We start from the raw sequence: 18,637 nt of genomic DNA, 5'->3' as shown, positions 1-18,637 counted from the left end.
TGAGGCCACAAGTTTAAAGTTTGTATTGTCACATGCACAAGTACAGTGAAAGGCCTTTCGTGCTTGCTCTTTCCCAACAATAAAGTAATCAATATCTGTAGTACTATAAAACATTATAAAACAAAAACGCACAAGAAATAGAAAGAAGAACACAAGAAAGTAAGTAAATAAGCTATATTGAGGGTCAGTTCAAATACCATGTTTACAATGTGCAGGGATACTGGAGTGGGAGGGTTATATACTGTATGTACAGTATACTGTAGGTGCATCAGGATATACACAAGAAAAACACCAAAAAACACAACATGCAACAATTTCAAAGATTTTACTGAGTTACATTTCAAAAAAGGAAATTAGCCATTAAAATCATTCTAAATTCTCTGGCACCAGCTCTGGTGGACAATCCTGCAGTCAGCATGCCAACTGCACACTCACTCACAACTTGTGTTGTGTGACAAAACTGCACATTTTATAGTGGCCAATTGTTGTTCACAGTACAAGGTGCACATGTGTAATGATCATGCTGTTTAATCAGCTTCTTGATATAACACACCTGTCAGGGGGATGGATTATCTTTGTACGTTTTTGAGAAATAAGCTTTTTGTGTGTACAGTATAGAGAATTTCTGGGATCTTTTATTTCAGCTTATTTCAACACTTTACATGTTGCATTTATTTGCTCAGTATATTATAAACAAAGTAGCAGCAGCGTATATGATGATTGTATGTGACTGTGTGTGAAAATGTGTGTACAGTCAGTATGAAAGTGTGTGCGTGTTATGTGCGTGTGAGAAAATTAAGTGAGTGTGTGTTGGAGTGTCAGTGTGAGTAAGTGAGTGTGCATAGAGTGAGTGTTTGAGTGTGCAAAAATTAGATAGAAAGGTCAATGCAGATACTGTTGCTTCGATTCCGCTTGCCGTACGGAAGCAGAGAGAACAGATTATATCTATGGTTTAGATGGCTGGAGGCTTTAACAATTTTCCGGGCCTTCCTTTCACACAGCCTGATATACCGTGCATTCGGAAAGTATTCAGACCCATTGACTTCATCCACACTTTGGTACTTGACAGCCTTATTCTGAAATGTATTAAATTGTTATTTTTCCCTCATCAATCTACACACAATACCCCATAATGACAAAGCAAAAACAAGTTTTTAGAAAAAATTAATATTCAGACCCTTTACTCAGTACTTTGTTGAAGCAACTTTGGCATCGAGTACAATCTCAAGTCTTCTTGGGTATGATGCTACAAGCTTGGCACACCTGTATTTGAGGAGTTTCTCACATTATTCTCTGCAGATCCTCTCAAGCTCTGTCAGGTTGGATGGGGAGCGTTTGCTGCACAGCTATTTTCAGGTCTCTCCAGAGATGTTCAATCGGGTTAACGTCCGGGCTCTGGCTTGGCCACTCAAGGACATTCAGAGACTTTTCTCGAAGCCACTCCTGTGTTGTCTTGGCTGTGTGCTTAGGGTCGTTGTCCTGTTGGAAGATGAATGTTTGCCCCAGTCTGAGGTCCTGAGCACTCTGGAGCATGTTTTAATCAAAGATCTCTCTGTACTTTGCTCTGTTCATCTTTCCCTCGATCCTGACTAGTCTCCCAGTCCCTGCCGCAGAACGCCCCCCCCGCCACCCACAGCATGGTTCACCATAGAGATGGTGCCAGGTTTCCTCCAGATGTGATGCTTAGCATTCAGGCCAAAGAGTTCAATCTTAGTTTCATCAGACCAGAGAATCTTGTGTCTCATGGTAAGAGAACTTTAGGTGCCTTTTGGCAAACACCAATCTGGATGTCATGTGCCTTTTACTGAGGAGTGGCTTCCGTCTGGCCACTCTACCATAAAGGCCTGATTAGTGGGGTGCTGCAGAGATGGTTGTCCTTCTGAAAGGTTCTCCCATCTGGAGCTCTGTCAGAGTGACCATCGGGTTCTTGGTCACCTCCCTGACCAAGGCCCTTCTCAGTTTGGCCAGGAGGCCAGCTCTAGGAAGAGTTTTGGTGGTTCCAAACTTCTTCCATTTAAGAATGATGGAGGCCACTGTGTTCTTGGGGACCTTCAATGCTGCATAATTTTTTTTGTACCCTTCCCCAGATCTGTGCCTCGACACAATCCTGTCTCGGAGCTCTACGGACAATTCCTTTGACCTCATGCCTTGGTTTTTGTTCTGACATGCACTGTCAACTGTGGGACCTTAAATAGACAGTTGTGTTCCTTTCCAAATCATGTCCAATCTATTGAACTTCCACAGGTGGACTCCAATCAAGTTGTAGAAACATCTCAAGGATGATGTATGGAAACAGAATGCACCTGAGCTCAATTTCAGATATCATAGCAAAGGGTCTGAATACTATTGTAAAGAAGATGTTTTTGTTTCTAGTTTTTAATAAATTTGCAAAAATGTCAAAAAACCAATTTTCGCTTTATCATTATGGGCTATTGTGTGTAGATTGATGAGGGGGGAAAAATATTGAATCAATTTTAGAATAAGGCTGTAACGCAACAAAATGTGGAAAACGTCAAGGGTTCTGAATACTTTCCAAATGCACTGTAGAGGTACTAGATGGCAGGGAGCTCTGCCCCAGTGATGTACTGGGCTGTTTGCATCATCCTCTGTAGCGTCATACGATCGAGGGCAGTGCAATTGCCATACCAAGCAGTGATGCAGCCAGTCAAGATGCTCTCGATGGTGCAGCTGTAGAACCTTTAGAGGATTTGAAGGCCCATGCCAAAGTGGTTTGATTTAGATCTACACATTCTCGTTTAATGAATAACCTCTCATTGAAATGACCTTTCTGCCACTGAATAATGCAAATAACAAACCCAATGGCCAATTAGCTGAATAAATATTTAGATCTCACCTGTCTTTGGGGCAGCCACGCAAACAATGAAAACACTGTCATAGTAAAGTTAGTTTTAATCTTCCTAGTTTTACCTACATTTCAGGGTAATAAGGCATTTACTCCCTGACGGAGTAAAAAAAATCACAACATCTAATTTTTCAATAAGGCTGTAGTGAAATCTTGCATGCTTCAATAATCTTCTAGTAAAATAGGTGATACATATGAACCTTTTCTCAATCAAGTGATGCTACAGAGGCAGTATCGGTTTGTGGGCCTGAAAAAAACTGTCCAGAAAAGGTAACAGAAACAACCGCATCCTTGGCTGTCAACACCCATAACTGTTGAAAACGCCCTTTCTCTGAAAATACAACTAAAACCACAATGTGCATAGCGTAGACTACAAGGAAATGGAAACTATGAACTTGTTTACATTCCTTCCCCCAACATTCAGCAAGTTATGAAACCTTTTTATATTTAAGTATGCACAATATGCCAAATAGAGTGGAAAAGTTGCCCTTAACCATAGATAGGCTACAGCAGAATAATTATATTTTCCCCTCTCCATAATGATTAAGGTTAGGATTAGAGGTAGGGTAATCTGATACTAGATATTTTATGGTCTATGCTAGAACATATTCTGCCTTAATTGAGCATGTATGTGAGTCACAGGTACATATCAGTTGCTGACCTACTAATTGGGGCATTCAAGGTCAATACTGCGTTAAATTATCAATGTGATTTTATAGCTTTACTTACAGTATATGCTTTTCCTCAAGAAATAAATCACATAACAGTTAGAATCATCTGCACATACACCTACAGTAAGTCAATTACTGATGACAACGGGCAAGTAGTCTATCCCACAGACTTCTAAACTCAGCAAAAAAAGAAACTCACTGTCAACTGCATTTATTTTCAGCAAAGTTAACATGTGTAAATATTTGTATGAACATAAGATTCAACAACTGAGACCTAAACTGAACAAGTTCCACAGACATGTGACTGACAGAAATGGAATAATGTGTCCCTGAACAAAGGGGGGGGGTCAAAATCAAAAGTAACAGTATCTGGTGTGGCCACCAGCTGCATTAAGTAATGCAGTGCATCTCCTCATGGACTGCACCAGATTTGCCAGTTCTTGCTGTGAGATGTTACCCCACTCTTCCACCAAGGCACCTGCAAGTTCCCGGACATTTCTGGGGGGAATGACACTAGCCCCCACCTTCAGATCCAACATGTCCCAGACATGCTCAATGGGATTGAGATCTGGGCTCTTCGCTGGCCATGGCAGAACAATGATATTGCTGTCTTGCAGGATATCACGCACAGAACAAGCAGTATGGTTGGTGGCATTGTCATGCTGGAGGGTCATGTCAGGATGAGCCTGCAGGAAGGGTACCACATGAGGGAGGAGGATGTCTTCCCTGTAACGCACAGCGTTGAGATTGCCTGCAATGACAACAAGCTCAGTCCGATGATGCTGTGACACACCGCCCCAGACCATGACGGACCCTCCACCTCTATGGGTTTGTGCCCATAGGCGACGTTGTTTCCAGTGATGTCTGGTGAGGACCTGCCTTACAACAGGCCTACAAGCCCTCAGTCCAGCCTCTCTCAGCCTATTGAGGACAGTCTGAGCACTGATGGAGGGATTGTGCGTTCCTGGTGTAACTCGGGCAGTTGTTGTTACCATCCTGTACCTGTCCCGCAGGTGTGATGTTCGGATGTACCGATCCTGTGCAGGTGTTATTACACGTGATCTGCCACTGCGAGAACGATCAGCTGTCCATCCTGTCTCCCTGTAGCGCTGTCTCAGTACGGACATTGCAATTTATTGCCCTGGCCACATCTGCAGTCCTCATGCCTCCTTGCTGCATGCCTAAGGCACGTTCACGCAGATGAGCAGGAATCCTGGGCATCTTTTTTTTGGTGTCAGTAGAAAGGCCTCCTTGGTGTCCTAAGTTTTCATAACTGTGACCTTAATTGCCTACCGTCTGTAAGCTGTTAGTGTATTTACGACTGTTCCACAGGTGCATGTTAATGAATTGTTTATGGTTCATTGAACAAGCATGGGAAACAGTGTTTAAACCCTTTACAATGAAGTTTCTTTTTTTGCTGAGTTTATAAAGATCATCATAACATACAAACCTCACTGGCCACATTGTGTGCACCAGCATTGCAAAATAAAATGTACTCATACATGTTATTCAATATTTTACCAACATCGTTTGTGCGCGTGAACATGCGTCTGCATAGCAAAGCACTAAAATAGAAATCTTAACACCTCGATCACACCTTCAGAAACATTGCATTTTGGTACACCAGAAGTACATCAATTTCCAATGGAAGACTGTACTTGCCTTGCAGCATTGCATTGTAGCATTGCATTGCAGAGGCAGTTGCAGTGCGTTCTGTATGGTGCATACATTGGATTTACCAAACATAAGTAATGCTACAGTGCTGCACGGCAAACACAGCTTTCCATTGGAAATTAATGTACTTCTGGTGTACCAAAACACAATAAAGCTGCAGGTGTTATCAAGGAGTTATTGGATATCATGAAGCTACAAACCCACTTGATGCTTGAAATACAAATTAGGAGAGATTCACTAAAGATATCTAGAAACTAACCAGGTTTCCCTTTTTATCAGCTAAAATGAGGACCATATGAATGTCAGGTAAAATAAGAACCCAATGTTAATCCCCCATCTCCCAGGACAAAGCTAGCTAAATGTCCATGAATGTTGTTTGTGTGTTCTGACCTGCCCCCAAATGAATATACAGTGCATTTGGAAAGTATTCAGACCCCTTGCCATTTTCCACATTTTGTTACGTTACAGCCTTATTCTAAAATGGATGCAATCGTTTTACAATCTACACGCAATACCCCATAATGACAAAGCAAAACCAGGTTGGTAGAAATTTTAGCAAATGTACAAAAAAACAACAACTGAAATATCACATTTACATAAGTATTCAGACCCTTTCTCAGTACTTTGTTGAAGCATTCCCATTCTTCTCTGCAGATCCTCTCAAGCTCTGCCAGGTTGTATGGGGAGCGTCGCTGCACAGCTATTTTCAGGTTTCTCCAGAGATGTTCAATCGGGTTCAAATCCGGGCTCTGGCTGGGCCACTCAAGGATATTCAGAGACTTGTCCCGAAGCCACTCCTGCGTTGTCTTGGCTTTGTGCTTAGGGTCGTTGTCCTGTTGGAAGGTGAACCTTCGCTCCAGTCTGAGATCTTGACCACTCTGGAGCAGGTTTTCATCAAGGATCTCTCTGTACTTTCCCTCGATCCTGACCAGTCTCCCAGTCCCTGCCACAGAAAAACACCCCCACAACATGAAGCTGCCCCGTAGAGATGGTGCCAGGTTTCCTCCAGATGGGAGTTCATTCTTGGTTTCATCAGACCAGAGAATCTTTTTTCTCATGGTCAGAGTCCTTTAGGTGCCTTTTGGCAAACTCCAAGCGAGCTGTCATGTGTCTTTTACTGAGGAGTGGCTTCCGTCTGGCCACTCTACCATTACTGCCTGATTGGTGGAGTGCTGCAGAGATGGTTGCCCTTCTGGAAGATTCTCCCATCTCCACAGAGGAACTCTGGAGCTCTGTCAGAGTGACCATCGGGTTCTTGGTCACCTCCCTGACCAAGACCCTTCTCCCCCGATTGCTCAGTTTGGTAGGGAGACCAGCTCTAGGAATAGTCTTGGTGGTTCCAAACATCTTCCATTTAAGAATGATGGAGGCCACTGTGTTCTTGGGGACCTTCAATGCTGCCGAAATGTTTTGGTACCCTTCCCCAGATCTGTGCCTCGACACAATCCTGTCTCGGAGCTCTACGAACAATTCTTTCGACCTCAAGGCTTGGTTTTTGCTCTGAAATGCACCGTCAACTGTGGGACCTTACATAGACAGGTGTGTGCCTTCCCAAATCATGTCCAATCAATTGAATGTAACACAGGTGGACCGCAATTCATTTGTAGAAACATCTCAAGGATAATCAATGCAAACAGCATGGATCTGAGCTCAATTTCGAGTCTCATAGCAAAGGGTCTGAATACTTATGTAAATAAGATATTTCGGTTTTTTAATTTAATCTAAAAGCCTGTTTTCATCTATTTATATATATATATATATATTTTGAATAAGGCTGTAACGTAACAAAATATGGAAAAAGGGAAGGGGTCTGAATACTTTCCGAATGCACTGAACAAAAATATGAACTTGGGAGCCAGGCCGACCCACTGGGGAGCCAGGCCCAGCCAATCAGAATGCGTTTTTCCCCACAAAAGGGCTTTATTACAGACCAAAATTCTCCTAATTTTCATCAGCTGTCTGGGTGGCTGGTCTCAGACGATCCCACAGGTGAAGAAGCTGGATGTGGAGGTCCTGGGCTGGCGTGATTGATTACACGTGGTCTGCGGTTGTGAGGCAGGTTGGATGTATTGCCAAATTCTCTAAAACAATGTTGGGTGTGGCTTATGGTAGAGAAATTAACATTAAATTCTCTGGCAACAGCTCTGGTGTACAGTCCTGCAGTGAGCATGCCAATTACACACTCACTCACAACTTGTGTTGTGTGATAAAACTGCACATTTTAGAGTGGCTCTTTTATTGTCCACAGCACAAGGTGCATCTGTGTAATGATCATGCTGTTTAATTAGCTCCTTGATATGCCACACCTGTCAGGGGATGGATTATCTTGGCAAAGGAGAAATGCTCACTAACAGGGAGGTAAACAAATTTGTGCACAACATTTTTGATAAATAAGCTTTATGTGAGTATGAAACATTTCACCATCTTTTATTTCAACTCATGAAACATGGGTCCAACACTTTACATATTGAATGTATATTTTTGTTCAGTTTAGTTGGTTCACATTTTGTTGTCATTTTTTAGGCTGTGTGTCATGATCGTGTCTGGTGTGGATGGACAAAATCACCCTTTCGTCAAAAAATATTCTGGGAAGAGCTGTATCAACACCTGTTGGTCATTTAATGAAATTGCATGTACTATTCACAGACAAAGTTACCACATGGTGCTGATTTTGGCTCATTTATACTAGCAGAAGCCACTTTCAACTTGCTTTGTACTTTGTAAATCACATGAGCCTTGGTGTGGACCGATTTAGTTATAAAGCCAAACTAAGCACTGCAATCAGGCCAAGTGGATGATATTTACAAATTGACACGGAATCATTCATTATCAGTAGGAAGCACTGTCTTCTGACAATCCTGGAATTTGGAGGTAAAATCGGGCATTTCTAGGTTTTATCAAACATCAGTATACTATACTCAACAAAAATAAAAACACAACATGTAAAGTGTTGGTCCCATGTTTCGTGAGCTGAAAAAAAAGATCCCAGATAATTTCCCATACACACAAAAAGGGTATTTCTCTCAAATTTTGTGCACACATTTGATTACATCGTTGTTAGTGAACATTTTGCCAAGATAATTAATCCACCTGACAGGTGTGGAATATCAACAAGCTGATTAAACAGCATGATCATTACACAGGTGCACTTGTGCTGGGGATAATAATAAAATGCCACTCTAAAATGTGCAGTTTTGTCACACAACACAATGGCACAGATGTCTCAAATTTTGAGGGAGCGTGCAATTGGCATGCTGACTGCAGGAATATACACCAGGGCTGTTGCCAGAGAATGTAATGTTAATTTCTCGACCATAACGTCATTTTAGAGAATTTGGCAGTACGTCCAACCAGCCTCACAACCGCAGACCACGAGTAACCACGCCAGCCCAGGACCTCCACATCCAGCTTCTTCACCTGTGGGATTGTCTGAGACCAGCTACCCAGACGGCTGATGAAACTGAGGAGTATTTCTGTCTGTAATGAAGCCCTTTTGTGGGGAAAACGCATTCTGATTGACTGGGCCTGTCTCCCCAGTGGGAACAAAAATATAAACGCAACATGCAACAATTTCTAACATTTTACTGAGTTAGTAAAATCAGTCAATTGAAATAAATAAATTAGGCCCTAATGGAGTTCATATGACTGGGCAGGGGTGAAGCTTTGGGTGGGCATAGGCCCACCCATGGCTTCACCCCTATTTCAATTGACTGATTTTACTATCTTAGTAAAATCTTAGAAATTGTTGTATGTTGCGTTTATATTTTTGTTCAGTATAGTTGCTAGGCTAATGAATCAGACTATGATACCAGTTTCTACCAAACATACCCGGACATGTCAACAACAAATGTAAATGTATAACTTGTCAAATACTTACCATGGTTCTTTACCGGTAGTAAAATGCCTTTATTGCATGATGCTTTTCCGTTGCAGGTCTAAATGTTACCACAGGTTACCAAAGATACTTTTAACTAAGTTTTACCCTGTGATGTCACTGCACTCAACGTTTAAAGTGCATCACTAATCTAATATCTGTAGATGGCGCTGAGCAATTACATGTTTGGTGGAACAGTGAGTTAGTTGCATTGTATGGAATATCCAGATAGGCTAAAAGTATTTCTCCAATAGAAATCCCCGATCACACTTGTGGGCGATGTCATGGCGACGTTGACTAGCAAAGCTCATGCGTAGAAGCAGCACGTTGGGTCTAATGAGCCTCACGCGCCAAACTGCGCATGTGCAGGCTGTCAACTCAAAGGCACTCCTTCGCTATAAAGTTGTTTTTGACGAAAATAAAAAACGTGTCAGTTTGTCACTTTCCCGAGGTTGGAATAATAACATGTTCATCTACTTAAGACACTGGCTAGAATCTAGGTTGTGCCTTTAGATTTAGAGAAAGGTAACAACTAATAAATTATTTTTCACTCCTCTTATTGACTTCTCAAACACCAAACCCCGGCCTGGTCTGTTTGGTCGGTTTCGCAAGCGTTCCAGGAAGTCTTGCGTTGAAGCGCCTCTGGGTTTAGAAACTCTTTGGAATATCACTTGCGTTTTTTTCTCAACTTTTTTTTCACCGCGCGGAGCCTCGAGCTTGCGAGAGAAAGGAAGTAGCTAGCAGCAAACCATATAATCATTGTAGTCAACTCGCGAAGCCAGGCAGTAGACTTGAAATTATGTACGATTAAATTTATTTGACCACATCAAGGTTACAGTATTTGGGTAAGATAGCCATTGAAAATAGGTATACTACATTGTAGAAAAATAACTTTGCGGCATGCTTCTAAACCGTTTTGTAATTAGCTACTATAAGCATATGTTTAGTGCTCGATTCTGAACGGCAACGTCCTTAGCTATGCTAACGTTAGCTGGAAGTATTTGGTTGGTTATCCAGTTTTGATTTCATCAAAAAGGGAACTACAAAATATTATTTCTGAATTGTCTATCAGTTGTATGCGGGAAATACAATAAGGAGTCAACTCAGACAATGAGAAAAACAACTGAACAAGGTAAGATACATTTTTAGAGTGCTTGTTTTGAACAAAAGTTTGTAAAGGAACAGATCATGAAGCTGGGCAGCCGATATTAGCCAGAATTGTTGTACAGTATCCAAATAATATGTTGTAGGAGTTTTAGTGCGCGAAGTATCTTGACAGTCATCATTTTTTCATAATATTAACTAACAGATATTTCACTGTTTACAGTTCATTGATGTCTGATAATTCAAGTTACCTTATTGTCTACGTCCTCTCCCAAATAGATACAAACGTATCATGTCACTCATTCAGAAATTAAAACGGCCTAATTTTCTTTCTGTCCTGACGAATTGTGTTGCAGCAGTTAGATATATATCCACTGACTGTATGGTTGACTTTGGAACGAGCAACATCACACTTAGAATGCTGAATAGTTATTCCATTGTTATTCCATCAGCCAGACAAGTTGGTTTTAAACTAAACAACAATACCCACATGTCACTTATGCATTCTGATAACCAGTGGGGTGGGCATCATTTGTGGAACGTTCCAACAGGAATCTGTTCCAAAAACGTTGTAAAGCACAAGGTTGCCAACAAACAACGCATACAAAGTAGCATGATCAATTCACCTAGCTAACTAGCTGACAAATAGGTATCAACTCACCACGCAGATTATTCTTAATGTTTGTAAAAAAAAATTTAAAAAAAGGGTACCAGAGTGAGGACAGACTTTTGGAATAAACGTGGTGAGTGAAAAACTTTAAATAAATAGCCCACTCCCTACTCAGTATCTTATTCTGACGCTATACAATGTGTTGTTTGTTGACAACCTTGTTATTTACAAAGTTTTTGGAACAGATTCCTGTTGGAATGTTCCACAAACTATACCCACACTAACCAGTGCTCGTGCTCATTGTCTGAGTGCAGACTTTTTATTGCACAAATGACACATTTTGGAGCAAAAAAGAGTAGGTGAGCCAAACTTCATAGTTAAATTTAGTCCCATGTCCTTTCACCTCCACCCAACCACATGTTGCCAAAATGCTCCACAGCACTGTAAGCACATGAATATAATGTAGGAGCTGTGGAAAAACCTGTAACTGAAAAGACCAAATAAGAACAGTACATTTTAGGTGTAGGTTTTGCTGAAAAGTCTTGTCTTTCTTGGTGTTGTTTCCAGTGTCAAATGTGGCAAGTCATTTCCTCCTGATGAAATAATGTATCTACACTTCCCTCTCTTGAGCTGCTCTGTTTGCCATATGTGTCTGCATTAGTAGACCTAACCAATTCAACTACTTTGTTGAGAGATTCCTGTGCTGAACAAGATACAGCGGCCATTTCAGCCCCTAACTCTATCATAGTAAACGTGATTGCGGAACAGGAAACAAACTAATAAATATAGACTTCCGTAGCTGACTCAAATGCCTTAGAATGCTAGTTACAGACATGACATACACTACCATTCAAAAGTTTAGGGTCACTCAGAAATGTCCTTGTTTTTGAAATAAAAGCACATTTATTTGTCCATTAAAATAACATCAGGCAGTGTTCCTCTGTCCAGTGTCTGTTCTTTTATCCATCTTAATCTTTTCATTGGCCAGTCTGAGATATGGCTTTTTCTTTGCAACTCTGCCTAGAAGACCAGCATCACAGAGTCGCCTCTTCACTGTTGACGTTGAGGCTAGTGTTTTGAGGGTACTATTTAAAGAAGCTGCCAGTTGAGGACTTGTGAGGTGTCTGTTTCTCAAACTAGACACTCTAATGTACTTGTCCTCTTGCTCAGTTGTGCACCGGGGACTCCCACTCCTCTTTCTATTCAAATCAAAGTTTATTTGTCCCGTGCGCTGAATACAACAGTGAAATGCTTACTTACAGGCTCTAACCAATAGTGTAAAAAAGGTATTCGGTGAACAATAGGTAAGTAAAGAAATTAAAAGACAGTGAAAAACAGTAGCGCGGCTATATACAGACACGGGTTAGTCAGGTTGATTGAGGTAGTATGTACATGTAGATATGGTTAAAGTGACTATGCATATATGATGAACAGAGAGTAGCAGTAGCGTAAAGAGGGGTTGGTGGGTGGCAGGACACAATGCAGATAGCCCGGTTAGCCAATGTGGGGGAGCACTGGTTGGTCGGGCCAATTGAGGTGGTATGTACATGAATGTCTAGTTAAAGTGACTGTGCATATATGATAAACCGAGAGTAGCAGCAGCGTAAAAGAGGGGTGGGGGGGGGGGGGCACACAATGCAAATAGTCTGGGTAGCCACTTGATTACCTGTTCAGGAGTCTTATAGCTTGGGGGTAAAATGGCGCCGGAAGAAATGGCAGCAGTTTTACGGGCGCCCAACCAATTGTGCTATTGTTTTTTTTCGCGTTATTTGTAACTTATTTTGTACATAGTGTTTCTGCAACCGTATCTTACGGCAAAAAAAGAGCTTCTAGATATCAGGACAGCGATCACTCACCTCGGATGAGACACAGATTTTTTTCTTCAACAAGCAAGACGCACAGGACATTCTCCAAACACCTGACAGGGCCAACATCCCCGTTATTTGCACGAGGAAGAAACGCAGGTACAGGGGACACAGAGCGGGATGCCTCGTGAGGACCCGCAGAAGGTGAGTGGGAAAGCTGCCGGTACCGTTACTCGCCAACGTGCAATCATTGGACAATAAATTAGACGAGGTACGATCCACGAATATCCTACCGACGGGACATCAAAAACTGTAATATCCTATGTTAAACGGAATCGTGGCTGAATGACAACATGGATATTCAGCTAGTGGGATATACGCTGCACCGGCAAGATAGAACAGCACACTCCGGTAAGACGGGGGGTGGGGGGCGGTCTGTGCATATTTGTAAACAGCTGGTGCACGAAATCTGAGGAAGTCTCTAGATTTTGCTCGCCTGAAGTAGAGTATATTGTGATTAATTGCAGGCCACACTACTTGCCTAGAGAGTTTTCAGCTATACTTTGTGGCTGTTTATTTACCACCACAGACAAATTCTAGATCACCTGTGCTCAACACACAGAGATGCGTACAAAGCTCTCCCTCGCCCTCCATTTGGTAAATCCGACCACAACTCTATTCTCCTGATTCCTGCTTACAAGCAAAAAGTAAAGCAGGAAGCACCAGTGACTCGGTCTATAAAAAAGTGGTCAGGTGAAGCAGATGCTAAACTACAGGACTGTTTTGCTAGCACAGACTGGAACATGTTCCCGGGATTCTTCCGATGGCATTGAGGAGTACACCACATCAGTCACTGGCTTTATCAATAAGTGCATCGAGGACGTCGTCCCCACAGTGACTGTACGTACATACCCCAACCAGAAGCACTGGATTACAGGCAACATTCACACTGAGTTAAAGGGTAGAGCTGCCTCTTTCAAGGTGCAGGACTCTAACCCGGAAGCTTATAAGAAATCCTGCTATGCCCTGCGACGAACCATCAAACAGGCAAAGCGTCAATACAGGATTAAGATTGAATCATACTACACCGGCTCCGATGCTCGTCTTATGTGGCAGGGCTTGAAAACTATTACAGACTACAAAGGGAAGCACAGCCGCGAGCTGCCCAGTGACACTAACCTACCAGACGAGCTAAATCACTTCTATGCTCGCTTCGAGGCAAGCAACACTGAGGCATACATGAGAGCATCAGCTGTTCCGGATGACTGTGTGATCACGCTCTCCGTAGTCGACGTGCGTAGGACCCTAAAACAGGTCAACATTCATAAGGCTGCGGGGCCAGACGGATTACCAGGACGTGTGCTCCGGGCATGTGCTGACCAACTGGCAGGTGTCTTCACTGACATTTTCAACATGTCCCTATTGAGTCTGTAATACCAACATGCTTCAAGCAGACCACCATAGTCCCTGTGCCCAAGAACACAAAGGAATCCTGCCTAAATGACTACAGACCCGTAGCACTCACGTCCGTAGCCATGAAGTGCTTTGAAAGGCTGGTTATGGCTCACATCAACACCATTATCCCAGAAACCCTAGACCAACTCCAATTTGCATACCGCACAAACAGATCCACAGATGATGCAATCTCTATTGCACTCCACGCTGCCCTTTCCCACCTGGACAAAAGGAACACTTATGTGAGAATGGTATTCATTGACTACAGCTCAGCGTTCAACACCATAGTACCCTTAAAGCTCATCACTAAGCTAAGGATCCTGGGACTAAACACCTCCCCCTGCAACTGGATCCTAGACTTCCTGACGGGCTGCCCCCAGGTGGTGAGGGTAGGTCTGCCACGCTGATCCTCAACACTGGAGCTCCACAGGGGTGCGTGCTCAGTCCCCTCCTTTACTCCCTGTTCACCCACTACTGCATGGCCAGGCACGACTCCAACACCATCATTAAGTTTGCAGACTACACAACAGTAGTAGGCCTGATCACCGACAATGATGAGACAGCCTATAGGGAGAAGGTCAGAGACCAAGTGAGCTTGCCCCATTCTCATCGACGGGGCTGTAGTGGAGCAGGTTGAGAGCTTCAAGTTCCTTGGTGTCCACATCACCAACAATCTAGAATGGTCCAAACACACCAAGACAGTCATGAAGAGGGCACGACAAAGCCTGTTCCTCCTCAGGAAACTAAAAAGATTTGGCATGGTTCCTGAGATCCTCAAAAGGTTTTACAGCTGCAACATCGAGAGCATCCTGACTGGTTGCATCACTGCCTGGTACGGCAATTGCTCGGCCTCCGATCGCAAGGCACTACAGAGAGTATTGTGTACTGCCCAGTACATCACTGGGGCTAAGCTGCCTGCCATCCAGGACCTCCACACCAGGCGGTGTCAGAGGAAGGCCCTAAAAATGACCACCCTGGTCATAGACTGTTCTCTCTACTACCGCATGGCAAGCGGTACCGGAGTGCCAAGTCTAGGACAAAAAGGCTTCTCAACAGTTTATTCTGGTTAGAGCCAGTTTGCGCTGTTCTGTGAAGGGAGTAGTACACAGCATTGTATGAGATCTTCAGTTTCTTGGCAATTACTCACATGGAATAGCCATCATTTCTCAGAACAAGAATAAACTGACGAGTGCTTTGTTTCTGGCCATTTTGAGGCTGTAATCGAACCATCAAATGCTGATGCTCCAGATCCCCAACTAGTCTAAAGAAAGCCAGTTTAATTGCTTCTTTAATCAGAACAACAGTTTTCAGCTGTGCTAACATAATTGCAAAAAGGTTTTCTAATGATCAATTAGCCTTTTAAAATTATAAACTTGGATTAGCTAACACAACGTGCCATTGGAACACAGGAGTGATGGTTGCTGATAATGGGCCTCTGTACGCCTATTTTGATATTCCATTAAAAATCAGCCGTTTCCAGCTACAATAGTCATTTACAACATTAACAATGTCTACACTGTATTTCTGATCAATTTGATGTTATTTTAATGGTCAAAAAAAGTGTTTCTTTCAAAACCAAGGACATTTCTAAGTGACCCCAAACTTTTGAAAGGTAGTGTAGGTTCATATTTGCTCCTTACCTCAGTACATATCTCAGCAGATATGGTCCAATTATACTTGCGTTGGTTTCATAAGCAACCCTTTTTCCTTTTCACAGAGGCAAACCCCTCTATACATTGCTTTTGCATAAGCAACTCAGCAGATGGAGAACCTCTTTTCAGAGAAGTCTCATCAGTTTGATTAATTCACCATAACTTAACCATGTTGCCTAGCCAATATCTAATACAGGAACCGTTCTGTCTTATCAAGCACACCATGTATTTCGAATTACACAATAGCACATACTTTTTTTTTCATGCTGTTTTATTGTAGGTTAGTTCCTAGGCCCTACATTTTTTTCTTCTCAAACTATAGCCTCAATGATGTTCATTTAGTATAGCCTACTTCATGGGATTGGGCTGCTTTATCTCACAACCTTGAATGTAGACTTGTTGTGGTTTCATGTTTTTAATCATGCAGAAATACTTGTTAATTTTTGGGATAATGACCTTCAGAAGAGGTTTTAAGCGAAGTGATGTAGATGCTTGGGTAAGTCTAGTGAAGAGATGAGTGTGAAATCTGCCTGTGAACCATCTCTGGTTATCTTATCTCCCAAGCCCATTCCTGAAGGTGTCTGTCTGAGTTTCTGATGATGACTCACGGCCTCACACGGCTACTTTGTGAAATTAGGTCAGAGAAAGTTTATTAAAGTAGGCCTTTTGAGCTTGGCTTAGTAGATTGAAACCATTCCGAATAATAGGCATCCATAGTAACACTTGGAATGTGGAGTAGGATTTGTAGCCCAGTGCTGGCAGTGCAGTGTGCTCTGTTACAAATCCTAATGAGTCACTCTGCTCATCCAGGGTCAGATTTTCGAAATCCCCCAAATGGTTAAGGATAGGATTTGGGGTTGGGTTATCTGATCCTTAGTCTGTGGTTCGAGAACTTCTATCTCTAGCTAGTGTGGCGCAGGTTTGTAGCTCAGTGTTCTCTAGAAACCCTAACGAGTCCCTCAGCTCCCTGGTCTGTTTATATGCTGCCTAGTCTACCTGTGGAAAGTTGTCAAAGCCACCTGCTGTCCCATGATACTGTAAAACAGAGGCTCGATAGTTATTCAGTGGCATGGAAACTCTATTGTAGAGATTTAAGGACTTGTGCTCACTGTAAGAGAAATAAGCTAGGCCAAGTTGTAACTTTATTTTGGCTGCTTTGAAAACGCGTCTAATAGAAACTTGTTAAATCAGTAGAGAAATGAGAATGAATTAGCCAAAATGTACTATTTGATAACATTGCTGAGGACATTTCTTGGCATGAAGGTTGTGGAGGCCTGTCTGTGTTTTTCGTGGAAGCGGTTTTCTGCCTTTGTGTCTCCAGTTGAAAAAAACTGGGATGGGAAGGGAGCATAGAATTTTCAAAAAAATATAGACGAAGCCATCGACGACGTCACCCCGTTGTTTCCTATGAGAATGTTCAGTGGCGCATTTGATGATCAGGAAGTGTCATTTCACCATGTCACCATTTGGCTACATGGAGGAGTTTTTGAAAACATTGCATGCGCAGTTTGAGCTACTCTAGGATGTGACATTGCAGGTTAGCTCAGTGCTGCCCCCTCTCATGGAGTACCTTAAGTGGAAGGCCGACCGAGCTAGTGCAGACTGCCATTAGCAACTCAATTATCTTTATAACCTTTTTTGTCTGTGTGTGGTTTTAAAGTAATCGGTTCAAGGACATACAGTACCAGTCAAAAGTTTGAACACACCTACTCATTCCAGGGTATTAATACATTTTTACTATTTTCTTAATTGTAGAATAATAGTGAAGACATCAAAACTATTAAATAACACATGGAATCATGTAGTAACCCAAAAAGTGTTGAACAAATCAAAATAAATTTCATATTTGAGATTCTTCAAAGTAGCCACCCTTTGCCTTGTTGACAGCTTTGCACACTTTTGGCATTCTCTCAACCAGCTTCATGAGGTAGTCACCTGGAATGCCTTTCAATTAACAGGTGTACCTTAAGTTAATTTGTGGAATTTCTTTCCTTAATGCGTTTGAGTCCATATTATGGCAAGAACAGCTCAAATAAGCGAAGAGAAACAACAGTCCATTACTTTAAGACATGAAGGTCAGTCCATACCTTCAAAAGTTTCTTCAAGTGCAGTTACAAAAACCATCAAGCGCTATGATGAAACTGGCTCTCATGAGGAGGCTCTCACAGGAAAGGAAGACCCAGAGTTACCTGCTTCAGAGGATAAGTTCATTAGAGTTACCAGCCTCAGAAATTGCAGCCCAAATATATGTTTCACAGAGTTCAAGTAACCACTACTAAAGGACACCAATAATAAGAAGAGACTTGCTTGGGCCAAGAAACATAAGCAATGGACATTAGACCGGTGTAAATCTTTCCTTTGGTCTGATGAATCCAAATTTGAGGTTTTTGGTTCCAACTGCCGTGTCTGTGAGATGCCGAGTAGGTGAACGAATGATCTCCGCATGTGTGGTTCCCACCGTGAAGCATGGAGGAGGTGTGATGGTGTGTGTGTGCTTTGCTGGTGATACTGTCAGTGATATATTTAGAATTCAAGGCACACTTAACCAGCATGGCTACCACAGCATTCTGCAGCGATACGCCATCCCTTCTGGTTTGAGCTTAGTGGGACTATCATTTGTTTTTCAACAGGACAATGAACAAAAACACACCTCCGGGCTGTGTAAAAGCTATTTGACCAAGGACAGTGATGGAGTGCTGCATCAGATGACCTGGCCTCAACCCAATTGAGATGAGTTGGACCGCAGAGTGAAGGAAAAGCAACCAACAAGTGCTCAGCATATGTGGGAACTCCTTCAAGACTGTTGGAAAAGCATTCCTCATGAATCTGGTTGAGAGAATTCCAAGAGTGTGCAAAGGGTGGCTACTTTGAAGAATCTCAAATATAAAATATATTTTGATTTGCTGAAGACCATTTTTTGGTTACTATA

At 42.4% G+C, this 18,637-nt stretch overlaps 1 protein-coding gene across 8 annotated transcripts in view; it reads left to right on the top strand.

The window, feature by feature from the left end:
• Window positions 1–9,799: 9,799 nt before the first annotated feature.
• LOC139539635 (unconventional myosin-IXb-like) overlaps window positions 9,800–18,637 on the top strand; it is a 105,627-nt gene continuing 96,789 nt past the window's right edge. For 2 of the 8 annotated variants that reach the window (XM_071342760.1, XM_071342758.1), the window contains exon 1: window positions 9,801–10,214. The gene's annotated coding sequence lies outside the window, so the exon portion shown is untranslated. Of the gene's footprint in view, window positions 10,215–18,637 lie in introns of all 8 variants that reach the window. The other 6 variants (XM_071342756.1, XM_071342755.1, XM_071342757.1 and 3 more) reach the window with 5 other exon arrangements.

Source organism: Salvelinus alpinus, chromosome 15, assembly GCF_045679555.1.
Source record: "Salvelinus alpinus chromosome 15, SLU_Salpinus.1, whole genome shotgun sequence".
Lineage (NCBI taxonomy): Eukaryota > Metazoa > Chordata > Actinopteri > Salmoniformes > Salmonidae > Salvelinus > Salvelinus alpinus.
Note: the sequence above shows the minus strand (reverse complement) of the source record. Positions and strands in the feature narration are given on the sequence as shown.